Source organism: Brachycentrus maculatus, unplaced genomic scaffold, assembly GCF_059751285.1.
Source record: "Brachycentrus maculatus isolate JH-2025_06_01 unplaced genomic scaffold, ASM5975128v1 h1tg000039l, whole genome shotgun sequence".
NCBI classification, from domain to species: Eukaryota; Metazoa; Arthropoda; class Insecta; order Trichoptera; family Brachycentridae; genus Brachycentrus; species Brachycentrus maculatus.
The window spans coordinates 2,717,680-2,735,000 of NW_028280793.1; positions in this window are offsets into that span (position 1 = coordinate 2,717,680).

Genomic DNA, 17,321 nt, shown 5'->3' on the forward strand with positions numbered 1-17,321 from the left:
TTGTTTTGACGCCCATTCGTCAAGAGAGATCGCATTGCTACTGCATTCAGCATTTTTTCATTGTTCTTTTGTGTATAAAATATGTACAACATTTTGAGTGTGTCCAAATACTTGTTCACAAAATCGGGATTATCTCCAATTACAGGAGTTATTTTAATATTATTTTTTGACATCTCATCAAAGATGAAGAAGAATATGGAAGTCTGGGCATTTGCCCCGTAAATGCCCAGACTTCCATATTCTTCTTCATCTTTGATGAGATGTCAAAAAATAATATTAAAATAACTCCTGTAATTGGAGATAATCCAGATTTTGTGAACAAGTATTTGGACACACTCAAAATGTTGTAAATAAATTATTTGGTCAAATTATAAGCTTAATAATAAAAATGAAAATGGTATTTTCTGGCGTTTCTCATGTGTGTGATTATAATCCAGGATTCGGATCTCACATACTAATATAAGAGTTTCTGCTTAATAAAAAGCTTCTTTACATCTCACCAATAGATGTCTCCAGTGAAGTTCTAGTGATTCATGAACAAGGTTCTTAAATTGGTTCATATATATAGAACTTCCAAGAATTTGAGTAGTGTGGTTGTCAATAATGGGTAGAATTGGTGAATGTTACACGTGTGTAAAGTGATCACTTAAACCAGCCTATGACGGTCGTAAGCCCCGTAAATGCCCAGACTTCCATATTCTTCTTCATCTTTGATGAGATGTCAAAAAATAATTTAAAATATGTATTGCAAATTTAATATTTATGAAAGAAAGTGTCACGTTACAATACTCCTAAGGGCATATTTTAAAATTTGAACATTGTATTGTGTTGCTGTATTTGTTAGATCGATATCAACGCTTTTGACTGTATAATTCAACATATTTACATGTATAAACTTTTATGAAACAAACATGTTTGAGTTTCATTAGAGTCAGTGGTGCATTAATTACCCTATAAATACTAACAACGTTTTCCTCCGGAATCGTGTAGTAGTAGAATTCTAATATTTACAGACCGTGTCACCTTCCTCAGGGCATGGGCATGACAATTCGCTGGTTCAGAACCGTCTTGTTCCATGTCTTTTTATTAAACTTACCATCACAGCAATATAAACAAGTTTAAGACAATTTTATGCATTTAAAAAAATATACCAGAATTTCGTAATTACATTTTTCATCGTCATTTTTATTACGAAAACAAAATAAATCCATCACGTATATGGCAATGTTAACAATCAATTTTATATCATTTCATACAAATAAAAAAAATTCTAAATTTTAGTATTGTACAATAATATAACACTAATAACTTTGTAAACTCTTTACTTTTATACTAAATTGATCTTAAAAAGATTCTTTTACATATGCTTCAAGCATTTAAAACATAAAATATATTTTTTTTAAATACATGATTAAGAAGAATATGAAGGTTTGGATATTTACAGGCCTTAAGACCTATCATAGGCCAGTTTAAGTGTTCACTTTTGCAGCAGAGACCCTTTAATTTTTTTTATTACATACATACAACCAAAATGTTATAAACAATATATTTATCATTTCCACGTGTTGAGAAAGTTAATATGTACACGTGTGATAATGAGCTGCACGTTTGTTTACAATAGTGTTTACTTATATACGTGTATGGAAATATTTATATATATATATATATATATATATATATATATATATATATATATATATATATATATATATATATGTATGTATATATATCTATATATATATATATATAAATATATATATATATATATATATATATATATATATATATATATATATATATATATATATATATATATATATATATATATATATATATATATATATATATATATATATATATATATATATATATATATATATATATATATATATATATATATATATATATATATATATATATATATATATATATATATATATAAATATATATATATATGAGTGTGTGTGTGTGTGTGTTTTTGTGCATATATTAATTTTAAGTATTTTTTTTAACAGTATCTTAACGTTATTCCAAATTCATTATTTCATCAAAAGGTAACAAATAACAACAGTTAACAAACAAGTAAGAATGTCTCAGTAGTTCTGAAAGTTTTAATTTTCGTAAAATTTTAATATCTAATATTGACATAGAGCTAGATGACTTTCAGCCAGCGAAATGTACGCCCAAATTGTGATGTAAAGGAACGCCCAATAAGACCTACGTCAACAGAACTATTACTCTTCGCCAAACTTGTGACTGTTTGACCCAAGAATTGTATTATTTGATAACAATAGGCTGAATGGACGCTGTCGTGTAGATATAAACTTTAAAAAAAACTAATATTCAAGATTATTCCGTAACGTACCTACCTTTTCATACATTATATGTTGACTTTTATCATTAAAAGATAAAAGAAGAAGGAATACAAATTGTAATTTTTAATGTGATTACATTTATTTTTGCTTTGACGTCTTTTACAATGTAAGCAAGTCTACAATAAAACATATTCCTCTTAAGAAAGTATATGTTCTCCTATCTAGGCAGCTCTGAAAAGTGCTGTTCCTTACAAATTTGTGTATTTTTTATAAGAATTTGTGTATTAAAATCGTATTCATAGATGTATGCGAGAAGAACAAAAAGACGCATTTTATTTGTTTATAATATTGTCCCCACCACATGTAACTCCTTTAAAATCGTATATAAAGGGTGGAGGACAAATTTTAGTGTCCTCAGATAAGATTAAATTTCAAACGTATATACGTCGCACTCGCTCTTTGTCTATTGGTGTCACTTTGTTCTTCTCGCCCTTTGTAATTTCAATAAATAAATAATTGTCTTCATTTGCGCGTTCCTTCCTCATCATCAGTGTTCCAGTACCATTAGTCGTAACAAGTGCATTATATATTCTGATCCCTGTCACATTATTATGTTTTGGAGCCAGGAGATCTACCTTCTGCCCACACATCGTCGACCCTCTAGATTTTGCCTTTTATACATAATTAGGTGCAATAGCTCGTACTTCTCTCCTCTAAGCACATGCCCCAGATAAGACACCTTCCGGATTATGATATCAGTCAGCTAATGTCTTTATACTCTTGCTCTTTGGAGCACATTTGAGTTGCTGACCATATCAGTCCATAGAATATGTAGCATTATACAAAAATTAAACAAATTTCCTCCATGAAATTTTATATTTAAAGCTGCTTACTGGCGTAAATCTTTATTGTTTCTTCGGACCTATCTGAAAAAGCTTTTTATTCGAATAATATTTCTTAAGACACGCAATAAGAAGATCGTGTAGAATGAATTGAGCCATTTAAGGGAAATATTCAACATAAATGCCATACGCTTTCTTCTAGGAATTCTTCGGAGATACGGATTACATTTATTTGAAAGTTCGAAGTTCAACAGGGGAAATGTTTACCCTTCCATTGCTCAGTGCTTAAACGGTGGCATTTTTATCGAGAGAGATCTTTTATTCGATCTTTACAAAGCTCTTCGCATATATTTAAGTTCTCTTCTTACCTACTTACTTACATCTAAGTATTTTACTTTAATATTTTGTATGTACATAAGGATTGCGTTCCTACCATTGAGTCTAGATATTTTTCAAATATTTTATGAGCCTTTTTGATACATTTTTATGTGAATTTAGTAAAATCTAATCATATATGACTAGAAAATGATAAATATTTTTCTAATGAATAAAATTATTTAACAATATGAAGATTTAAATAATACATATATTATTTAAACATATACGTATATATAAATTTAAGTTGTACAGTTATAAATCATAGGTAAATTGGTAAATATTTTACATGTTTATATTGGTCACTTAAACCAACCCATGACAGATTGTAGGCCCTGTAAATACACAGACTTCCAAACTCACCTTCATTTTTTTTAAATATCAATATAAAGAACTTGTTTCTCGTTAATATATGTTTGAATCACCCGTCTGTACCCTGACACCATATATGATTATGATTCAACAAAATATATTATCTCGTTCAAGTGTTTATTCAAATTATTTACTTGAATGTATTATAATATTAACAACGATATGTTGACATAGTTTGGGCATGTGAATAGAATGAATGACGTTCTATTCTCTCTGCCTGTACGATGGTTAGTTTATTTTAGTTAGTTATTATTTATGTATCATTTTATTTAATTATTTAAATTAATCAGTATTTGATGAGTAGGAGAATTAAAAAAACAGATATCCATAGAAAATAAGTTCTAACCAGCATATTATTGAAGAAGCATCTGGATTTATCTCTGCAACTTAAGACTTGCGATATTTATTTACGATTTATCACTCGACTCAAGAGGAATGTGATACACTTTTATTGTAAGCAATAAAGAAAAGCGTCTGCGATCAGGAAGCTACTTTGAAAGGGAGGAAAGCGAAGAAAATGTAAAGAAAATTCTGCTAGATTATGGCTCGGAGACATCTACCGTCCAATAGGGAGGAACTGAAGGTGACAAAGAGAGAGTGATAGAAAATCAAGTGACAACAACAAGAAAAATGGAGCGTAACGAACTTCGTAGGAAAACTTTGGGGATATCGGATGTATCCCAACATTCAGGCGCACAAATTCAAAAATTGAAAGGAGAATTAATTTTTTTAGACCATTTCAATTGCTTTTTGACCCATGCTATTTTACTGGATCTTTTTTTTACCTCCACCTCCATAGTGTAATTGCTAACACATATGAGGTCCCGAGTTCAATTCTCAAGGGGATTAAAATAAATAGAAGTATTTTTTCATTATTCCTATTATATATATATTTATATATATATATATATATATATATATATATATATATATATATATATATATATATATATATATATATATATATATATATATATATATATATATATATATATATATATATATATATATATATATATATATATATATATATATATATATATATATATATATATATATATATATATATATATATATATATATATATATATTTCATATTACTCATGTCATCATATTATTATTGCATCGATTTGATACAGTATCCTATGCGCCATTGGGTGCGGATAAGGGTTAGTAGTAGTAGTTTTCATTTAAACTTAATTTTTTAGAAAAACAAAAAATACACATTAAAAAAACAAAGGTAAATTGAGCAAACCAATTACAGAGAATTTTTTAGTATTACAAAAAAAATCGAGAGTAAATTTTTACACTGGTGCGTATTACTATAAAACAATATCTTTCAACAATTTAATCAGTGGATATATTAAACCATCATATTAATTTAATTGTTCATTTGGCATCTCTAGTTGTCGAAACTAGTCATGTGAAATTAAACTCAATAAGTGGTTTATTACAAGCGTTTAATTTTTAATATTAATGAAATATGAAATGTACTCGAATTCTCGCGGTTTTTACACTAACTTTTTTTTGATAATTGGGAAAAAGGTGATTTGAAAAGATAGTCAAAATAATATGATAATATGTATTACTATTTTGTAATTGGAGATAATCCAGATTTTGTAAACAAGTATTTGGACACACTCAAAATGTTAATAATATGTAATTCAAATAAATAAAACATTATAGCGCGTAGTTAATTCGATTTTGCCATGAAATAGGCCGCATTTAAGGAATTGTTAATTATGGTTAATTAATTACGGATTTTTCAGCGAAATCAAAGTGTAGCAGCCCTGAGCAGTAAATTAAGCGCAAAGCGTCTTTATATCGGTCAAGTATTGCTTCTGTGGGACAGTTAGGGGTTGTGGGGGTGCGGTGTGGTTGGAAATAGGGGAGCGCGGCGTTAGAAGACATATCGAGTTAGTAACAGAGTCCTCACTCAGAATAAACGTGTTAAAGTGCACATTTCTCACCCAAGGAGGCGACAAGGCATCATTTCGAGATGCCCTTAAATTCAGCAAGCCTTGCGAATTATAACTATGTACATATACATATAAGTATATATATATATTTTCATTTATTGATTCGTCAGTCACTTTGTGATAATATCTATCCAATTGTTGGGTAATATTTCCAAAATTAAACAAGGTTTATTGGATTGAATTCTACATTTATTTATGTATATGTTAATACGTGACGCGTTTCGTCTTATTAAGATATTATCAAACACTAGAGTATTTGATAAAACTACTAGTCACGTATTAACATATACATAAATAAATGTAGAATTCAATCCAATAAACAATGTTTAATTTTGGATATATTAGCCAACAATTCAATTTGGAATTCTACCAACTGTCTGCAGTTACGATAAATAATATCTATCCATTTTTAATTAAAGTTTTCAAAGTGTTGATGACCATATTCTTCTTCTTCTTTGTTAAAATATCAGTAATGGAACTTAGATGGAGGAACCAAGATTTATGAACGAGTATTTGAACGCACTCAAAGTGTTTAAACTTTATTTTAATTTAAATCAATAAAAAACCTTTGAAATTTCTTAGCAGGACAAAAATCAATATTTCCATTAAAACTTTTCATGATTTCGACGAACACTGAAGAATTGGACTTGTTCTCCTCTTTTAAAATTCAAGGCTTTATTTTTGCAATAGTTATTTTTACTCGGAGCTTATTCGAGTATTTCGTTTCGAAAGCTTCAGAAATAGCCTTAAGCTAAGTTCTTTTCTCGCTTGTCATTCAGAACCATAGCGCGTAACAGAATTCAAAGGATCTTTTTTTTTCAATAGGCAGGCATGAAACGATACCGAGCGATAAATGCGGCACGTTTCTTATCCTTACGTACACACGTGCTAAGCAGACTTTTCCGAACAAAGAAATATATAAATGCTGCTGCATTGTTTAAATTCGTTTTCGACTCGTTTTTTTTAATAATATTGACCATTGATAATAAAAAAAAGTAAAATTATGACAAAATTCCTATTTATTGATTTTACGTTTACTTTGTAGAGCTCCATTTGCTCTAAATAAAAAAGAAATATTTGTGTGTGTGAGTGTTATTTTTTATTTACAAAAATACCATTTCTTCCGAACAAAGAAATATTTAAATGCAGCACCATTGTTTAATTCCCTTTTCGATTTTTTTTAAATAATATTGACCGTTGATAACGAAAAAACGTAAAATTATGACAAAATTCTCATTTATTGATTTCACGTTTACTTTATAGAGCTCCTTTTCAATTTATATGTTCTAAATAAAAAATAAATATTTGTGTTATTTTTTATTATTTACAAAAATATAAATTATTATATATAAATATATAAATATTTACATCAATTTCATACCATTTCTGTGAGTCTAAGCGGCTCATTATAAGTTATAGATACCAAATTATAGTAGAGTGGGTTCGAGCCGAGAAACATTGACTTAAGAGTTGCGACATTAACCACGGGATCACACAACTGACACAAATATTAAAATCAAACACTGATTTTTAGAGCTTATGTTGTATTTTATTATTAAAAAACACATTTTAATTAAATTTGTGTCAATTGTTTCGCCTTGTAATGGCATTAGTTAGTTAGTTAGTTAGTTAAAATAGACAGAAGTAAAATGGACAGTAGTTTGAAAAAGCCATAACAAGGCGAAACAATTTTCATAAATTTTATTATTCATGTAAAAAACTCTAAAAATCAGTGTTTGATTTTAATATTTAATAAATAAAACAACATTCTTAGTATGTAATACTTCTTGATGTCTCAAAATAGATGAAAAAGAATATGGAAGTCTAGGTAATTACAGGACTTATGACCTATCATAGGCTGGTTAAGTGATTACTTTACACACGTGTTGCAGTCATCAGGTGAAAAAAATCCAATTATTTTACATTGAATTTAAATGTATGTGTAACAAATAAAAAACAGAACTAGAAGTTGACAACACTTACCGAAATGTGTATAAATATATTGCTCACTCTTTTCAACACCGTCATATATTCAAATTTGTAAATTTTCAGCTGTACATGTTTTCGGAATGCCCAGAAAATGTATCTTATCCCAGCAAAAGTGGCATATTTTAAACTTAATATTTACCCGCTACATGGCAGAAAGTGTTGTTTTTGCATTTAAAAGAAAATGTATTATTATTTTTTTTTTTTTAAATATATTAAATATGTTTCAAATGGAGAAAAAACATTCAGGTTTTACCTAAAAAGATCTGTTCCACAGTAAAAAGTTCAATAAGTGGCTTTATATTTATTTTTAATTCATTTTATTATATTTTTAAACATTAAAAACGATCTCCTGAAAAATCAAGTTTTTTGATATGTGACGTTGTTGAAAGGAGTGAGCAATATGTTTGCTACATGTATTTGTCAAAAGCGTTTATTACTCAGATATTACTCCGGATTTAAATCTGGATATATACATATCTACGTAAATACAATATATACGAGTACTTTACACATGGGATTCATATTCACCTTATATAGCATATCCTGAATGTTACATACATGTTGTAATAAATAATAACGTGAAGTTGGGGAAACAAACACAATGAATGATATTGTAAATTTACATAAATACGTTTCCATTTCAATAATTTCAAAATAACGGAAACAGAATCAGTTATTGTATGAACGGAACACAGTTACGTTAATATTAAAATATTAAATAAATAAAATAATTCATGCGTGCATTACATAAATATCATGTTTATTTTTTGTATTTTAAAACTATTGTTTAAGATTGTGTTATGGTAATATAACACTCTTCTTATAATTCATCGTTCACTTTGTATAATACCATTTTTTTAAAACATTACTTCATGACGAACAGTTTCGAAATAATCATTCCATCCTCAAATATAAACGTCCACATTTGACCTGATGTTGGAATAATTATCCAGAAACCAGTAGCCATGACGAAGTGTTTCAAAGTGGTATTACACAAAGTGACCGATCAATAATAAGGAGAGTGTAATCATTTTTCCTCATAAAATTTTAATTTTGTGCTGATATTTCTTGGAAGAACTGCATTTTATTTTAATAAAATAACAACGTTAATTTTTTCCACATTTATTTTACTTGACAAGTGACAAAAATTTATTGGTACTGCCATCATACTGGTGATTAGTATTCTTGCGGTTCTTGTATTACTGTTTTTGAAAAAAAAAATAAAACAATAAATCAATTACAGTTCACAAACAAAAGCTGTACAGTTTTTTTCACTTTTATTTTACCTGGCTATTTTATCTGACTAGTATCTGATGTTGTCTTGTTTGTATATAAAAATTGTTATTTTATTACATAAAATACAGTTCAACCGAGAAATATCAGAACAAAACAAAAATATTTTTTTTAAATTCTTTTAAGGGTTTTTTGCCGTCTCCGTTTACGTTTTTTTTTTAAATCGTAATCCGTTACGTAATTTGATATACTGAATCTGTGAATAAGTGGTGACATTTTCGATTCCCACGGGGGTCAAAATAAATATAAATGATATTTATTCAATATTACCAACCTCAGACTGGAATCAGTATGACGTAGATAGTAAAGTACTATGCAAATATAAATATATAATAGCGGAGCAAGTTACACGTACCATTGAGAGTTAATAATTGACTTAAGAGTTTTTCAAAGAGCGCGATAAACTTTACGCCGAGAGATTTTCCCGACCAATTAGGAAAGCAAAGTTGTAGACAAACAATCCTGTTAACAAACATGGAAGAATACATGTTTTCGCTTTATGTTTTCGTTAACGACATACATGTTAAGTTTGTTATTAATATGTTGTTGAAACCGAAAAAACAAAAATTTCAAGACGTATGATATAAACACACACTTGTATGGTATGTTGTATATTAAAAGCGTTGATAACTCTGTGATATGGTAGTAAAACACTCTCTTTATCATCCATTGTTCGCTTTGTGTAATACCACTTTTATAAAAGTGGTATATATATATATATATATATATATATATATATATATATATATATATATATATATATATATATATATATATATATATATATATATATATATATATTTATACATATATATATATATATATATATATATATATATATATATATATATATATATATATATATATATATATATATATATATATATATATATATATATATATATATATATATATATATATATATATATATATATATATATATATATATATATATATATATATATATATATATATATATATATATATATATATATATATATATATATATATATATATATATATATATATATATATATATATATATATATATATATATATATATATATATATATATATATATATATATATATATATATATATATATATATATATATATATATATATATATATATATATATATATATATATATATATATATATATATATATATATATATATATATTTATATATATATATATATATATATATATATATATATATATATATATATATATATATATATATATAAATATATATATATATATATATATATTTATATATATATATATGTATATATATATATATATATATATATATATATATATAAATATATATATATATATATATATATATATATATATATATATATATATATATATATATATATATATATATTTATATATATATATATATATATATATGTATATATATATATATATATATATATATATATATATATATATATATATATATATATATAATATATATATATATATATATATATATATATATATATATATATATATATATATATATATATATATATATAAATATACACTTTTTTCTTCTTCTTGCTCTATACCAATTTATCGTCTTTGTAGACTGTTAGGGTCAGCTCTCCCCATCCTCAGGATGTAGATCTTTATTTCATATACAAAGTCACCTAGGTCACGCCTTCGAATCGTGTTATCATTCTGTAGCATCCACGATTTTTTGGCCTTCGAGGAAGATCCATGGCAATCGCCTGCTTTACAATAAGCTCAGGTTCTCTACGTCCTAACTGCCCATACCAACATATTTATACATACGTCGTATGTATATATACAGGTATTTCTGCATGTATGAGCTTTTGCGTGTTGATGTTTAAATATCTCTGAATTAAATTATTTTTATTTCTAATATACTGTACTTTGTTCTTAATTTTATTTTCCATTGTATTTCATGTTTATGTCGTTTGAACCTTAGAGGCTTGCATACTTAAAGTTAGAGATTTAAAAAAATCAAAATTTAAACGCGATTTAAATGAACTTAATTCATTGTGTTATTATATTCCTTTCTCCATACAACAATAATATATATTTTTGCTAAGATACATGATATGTGTATCAACTTGCGGGGGTTTATGTATATCAGATAATTATCTTAACATTTTTGGATAATTTACCATATCGTTCACTCCTTTCAAGAACGTCATAAATCAAAAATCGTTAATTTTCAGTTGTGCATGTTTTCGGAATGTGCTATATCCCAGCAAAAGAGGCATATTACTAACTTAATATTTACCCACTACAGGGCAGAAAATGTTGTTTTTGCATTTTGAAGAAAAGGTATTGTTTAATTTTTTTTTTTTAATATGGGTACTAAATATTTTTCAATTGGAGAAAAAACCTTAAGGTTTTACCAAAAAATATATGTTGCGCAGTAAATAGTTCAGTAAGTGGCTTGATATTTATTTTTAATACATTGTATTATATTTTTAAACTTTTAAAACGTTCTCCTGAAAAGTCAAGTTTTTTTTATTTATGACTTCTTGAAAGGAGTGAATAATATGTAAGCGGCATTTTCGTAAAATACTACCTCAAGGGCGCCTAAAATAAATATTTTGGCATTCAAGATGGAATGTTTATTTAAATTTCTCATAAACAGTTTAACTATATCACCCAGAGGTGAAACATCTGCCACCCGCCGACGAACTATGTTTCTTATTTGCATAAGGGCTGCTTTGTCCACACAATTTTGTAAAATCAACAACAAACCTAGCAACGTACGACAAGCAAGTATATGTCATGAATTTTCCACCCCTATTTCAATCCTTTGTCCGCCTCCTTAGTGTAATGGCCAGCACGCTCGGCTACCGTAATAGTACGGTCCCGGGTTCGATTCCCAGGGTGGAGGGTCAAATAAATATTAGTAATTTTTCACTGTTATATTTATTCAATATTACCCTGGACTGGTACCTGAAGCGGAGGGCTGATCACCTTTTCTTCGTGTGTTAACGATCGAGATAATGCCGCTCTTATATGATGCAGTGCCCTATGCACCATTGGATGAGGTAAAAGGTTTGAAGAAGAAGAAGATTTCAATCCTTTACTATATTTTTATAAAATATATTTTTATCATTATTTTCTCTCTTTACCTTCTATAACTTTTTTCTTTTCATAACCATATATTTATTTCGGAGAAAAACTCTTGTTAACAAGAGTTTTTCTCCACTCTTGTTAACAAGAGTTTTTAACCATATATTTATTTATAACCATATATTTATTTCGGAGAAAAACTCTTGTTAACAAGAGTTTTTCTCCACTCTTGTTAACAAGAGATATTGAAAAACGGTATTTTAAGCAAAAATTTAATGACGTTAAATATTACCTTGAATTAAAGAAAATTTAGTTGCGATTTATCATAAATTGGCCCTTACCTAATAATAATAGATAATAAAAATCAACACCCTTGTTAAAAGAAACAGAACGTCAATAATAATGACATTTGTTGTAATACGAAGTAGAAAACCGTGTATTTGTATTATTATATTTCGATTTGACGTTACACACGTAGCTCGCCCCACCTAGGACTAATCTGAGAAAACATGTTATTTGTATTTATTAGTTTATTAGTTGACAAACGGAGCAGAATTAATATATGGGACTGTTATTACTCCTCACAAAAACTATTGCACAACAATATAATATTTAGACAATAAAGGAGATTGCTAAACGCTACATGTGATTCATAACAAGACAGTGATATATATATGTTTATATATATATATATATATATATATATATATATATATATATATATATATATATATATATATATATATATATATATATATATATATATATATATATATATATATATATATATATATATATATACACAAGCATTTTCAGCTCATTTCTTTCATATAGTAAAATTAGATTTTTAAAAAACTTCACCTTCAACGCTAGCCTGTTTTATGCTAGTTGGAATCACTTCTTAATATCTTAATAGCAATACACTTCTTAATAGCAATAAACTACCCAATGTTTGTGTTCATTTTTTCGCCTTTATATACAAATGAACATGTTAAATGTTTTTTTTTTTATGTAGAATATTTTTTTCAATTAAAAAGGGAAAATATCTACAAGTACAACGAATGTAAACTTTTCTTTAACTTTCTATTTTCTAATACTTTTATATATATATTCTCACGTTCTATATAAAGCGGTTTATATAATCCGCTCACATCAAAATCTAACATAGCCCCTATAGAACCGTAAATTCATCAGTCGGCCGGGTCGGCTTATTAAACCTTATAAACAATACACGGCACTCATTCATGGAGACCGAGCATGCTTCATCTCCGTGGAGTACAGGGAATCAGCAGAATGAAGAGGTTACACGAGCACCATCCACTGTTTCGAGAGAAAACCAATACTGCGTATCTCGCATATTTGCAGGCGATCGAGAGAGCCGATTTTGCTCTTTGTGAAAATTGCTTTATGGGTAGGCACCTGGAAAAAATGTGTTAAGCTGTTAAGGGCTTCACCGACTTCACTCTCTGGTAGAGATTAGTAATGTCTCTTCATTCTAAAGATTAAGGTAGGCGCGTAAGCGTCACCTGCTATTTTTTTTTATTATAATTTTTTTTTATTAACTACGTTTTAGTAAAGAGCCAAAGTTTACATAAATACTAAATACGTTAATAGTTCATCGTACATTCCATAGCATAAAAATTACAAATTACAAAAATGAACCCTTACTTAGTTTTTCCGCGCCAAAGACACATTTTACAATATTCATTTATACACAACATTTTGAATGTGTCCAAATACTTGTTCACAAATCTGGATTATCTCCAATTATAGGAGTTATTTTTCATATTATTTTTTGACATCTCATCAAAGATGAAGAAGAATATGGAAGTCTGGGCAATTACGGGGCTGTCGACCGTCATAGGCTGGTTTAAGTGATCCAGCCTATGACGGTCGTCACCCCCGTAAATGCCCAGACTTCCATATTTTTCTTCATCTTTGATGAGATGTCAAAACATAATATGATTTATTTTTATAATTATGATGAAAGAAAATTGTTTATACAATCAAATACGACATGGCGGAATGAAGCGATCTATTTCAAATCTGTCCAATTCCATTATACATTTATTAATAGCTCTTCATTTTGTCACATTATATATTTTTAAAGTTGAATCGGTAAATCATTCATCGGGTACTGTACTTCGATTGTAATCAAAATTATTAGAAAAAATGTAATAACCATTAAATACAGTTTAGCGTATCTGACCCGATTATCCGTGAAGTACATAATTCTCTTGAAGAGATTTTTCGAATCCAAATTACTTAGATTATCATTGGTTAGTTACCCACAACTGCTGACGTCCGTCAGCGAAATGAGAATGAACTCGACCTATTGGGCTTGCGTTGTAAGCACTGATCACCGTTAAAGCAGTAAATGTTCATTTATCACCCCCAATTCGTTTTAACTTCAATTTGCTAGGCTATCAGGAAAGCTAATGAGATATTTAAGCGTTCTAACGATGTACCTACCATGTCAAGGGGATAGTGATACACCAGGTGACTTTCAATACATATATACAAGTAGGTACATACATAGGAATATATCGCTCACTCCTTTCAAGAACGTCATAAATCAAAAAACTTGATTTTTCAGGAGATCGATTTTAAAGTTTAAGAATATAATGTAATGTATTAAAAATAAATATCAAGCCACTTATTGAACTTTTTACTGTGCAACAGATCTTTTTAGGTAAAACTTGAAGGTTTTTTCTCCATTTGAAGAATATTTAGTTTATTTAAAAAAATTATTAAACAATACCTTTTCTGCAAAATTCAAAAACAACACTTTCTGCCCTGTAGCGGGTAAATATTAAGTAAAAAATATGGCTCTTTTTCTGGGATATAGTACATTTTCTGGACATTCCGAAAACATGCACGATTGAAAATTAACGAATTTTGATTTATGACGTTCTTGAAAGGAGTGAGCGATATATTAAATATTTGCATAAAATAATTGAGCTTTTTTTGTAGAAACAAACTACTTTGCAGGCGCTTTCATTAAATCGTAAAAAGTCTGAATTACCAATAGATGTCTCTAGTGAAGTTCTAGTGATTCAAGAACAAGGTTTCTAAATTGGTTCGTATATATAGAACTTCCAAGAATTTGAGTAGTGTGGTTGTCAATAATGGGTAGAATTTGTGAATGTTACACTATGTAAAGTGATCACTTAAACCAGCCCATGACGGTTGTCAGCCCCGTAAATGCCCAGACTTCCATATTCTTCTTCATCTTTGATGAGATGTCAAAAAAAAATCATGTGTAATCTATTTTCGTTCATATTTAAACGCGTATCTGTCAGAACGAGTTTATACTAACAGGTTGTTATATTAATATGTGTGTGTGTATAATGAAAAAGCAGTCTCTAGGGTAAAGGGAATAATTGGTAAATCTTGATGGTAGTACTGCTGAGTAATATGAATGTGGAATAATATTAATCTCGCTCTCTCCCCCAGACTATTTTGACACATTGATTTTAAGCTGTCTCGGCACGTATTTACGTAACAACCATGGTATCAGCTGCTCATCAAAATATATAATGAAATTATTAAACTTTTGCGGACATAACACGAAACCAATATTTATAGAAAATCATTCAATTATAATGGAATCGTTGTATACGTGTATATATATATATATATATATATATATATATATATATATATATATATATATATATATATATATATATATATATATATATATATATTGTATATATGGTATTTGGATGGCTTAAGAGATGAATTTACACACTTGTGTAATGCTCATGATTGAATATAGGGTTTTTTCAACCATTTCTTGATGAATATCTTTTCTAGGTTGTTATAACTTTTGAGAGATATTGAAATTAAGATTTTTGGGATCTGTGGAAGCTTTCTCTAATTGATCATACGTGAGATTTATTCAGAATTAGTTCACATATAATTTTAACGTAGAGAGAGCCAGATATAACAATTTAATTTTAGATACATATTTTATTCACCACGTTATCCTTTTTTCTGTATGTAAATATTTGTAATTTGTTTTTAATCAAATTAACTGTGAAGAGATAAGTTAGATTCTATTACCAGAGTTTTTTTCCGTACCTACTCTCAAGTGATATCAATCGTGTTTTTAATAAATTAAAATAAATATACTTTGAGAAAATACTTGAATGACGAAAACTTTTATTTATATATTTTGTAATTGGGTTTATTATTCCTTCACAGTTTTATAGCAGTTATGTGTTCCTTAACAGGAAAATATGTAAACAAATTGTTAACAAAAGTTGTTTGGATCAACTTTTATTCCTTTTACAATAAAGAAATAAGTGAGCCCATTAAAATTCAGGCATGATAACAAACTACGCAATACATTGTGTAAATTGGATAAAGGAAACATGCGCTTAAGTATTGTACTTACCTTGGAAAGTTAAAAAATCTGCTTTATTTATTTCAAACAAGTACTTCTTTGTTTTTAAATTTATGAAATTTTTATGCTTTTATGAATATTATTATATAATCCATAAAATCTGGAACCAACCTAAATTTATACAAAAATTCGATCGAAATGAGAAAACGATAAAATAAGTGAGAAGTCATGAACACGTCATAGTCATCTATTGTAAAATGTGTAACTAACTAACTAATCATCACGCCGCTTCCCCACAGGAGAAGACAATAGAACGCCACACCAATTCGTCTTTTTACAAAATTTTCGTCTCTTCCACATTCATACATCTTCTCATACATATAGTCGATTATTTGTACTTCTGACCTGACCACTTTCAAGTATTTGAAATACACGATCATACCAAGCTTTTCAAGTCAAATAAATGTATTTTTTTTAAATAATTACAATATCGTGAATATTTTTAAAACGTTTTTACTCGCTCATATTTTCGCTATTTTAAATGTAATAAGCTATGCTTCCTTTTTATATTAACCAGTTTATATTTTATGGTTGTAATCAAAGAAACCATTATTTTTTAGTGTTATTTCGATTCAGCCGTTGTAATTAAGCTCGTTTTCAAATGTATACCTGGAAACGTAACGTAGGAATGTAAAACAGTTAATATTTTATTGTTTCAGGTTCCCTCG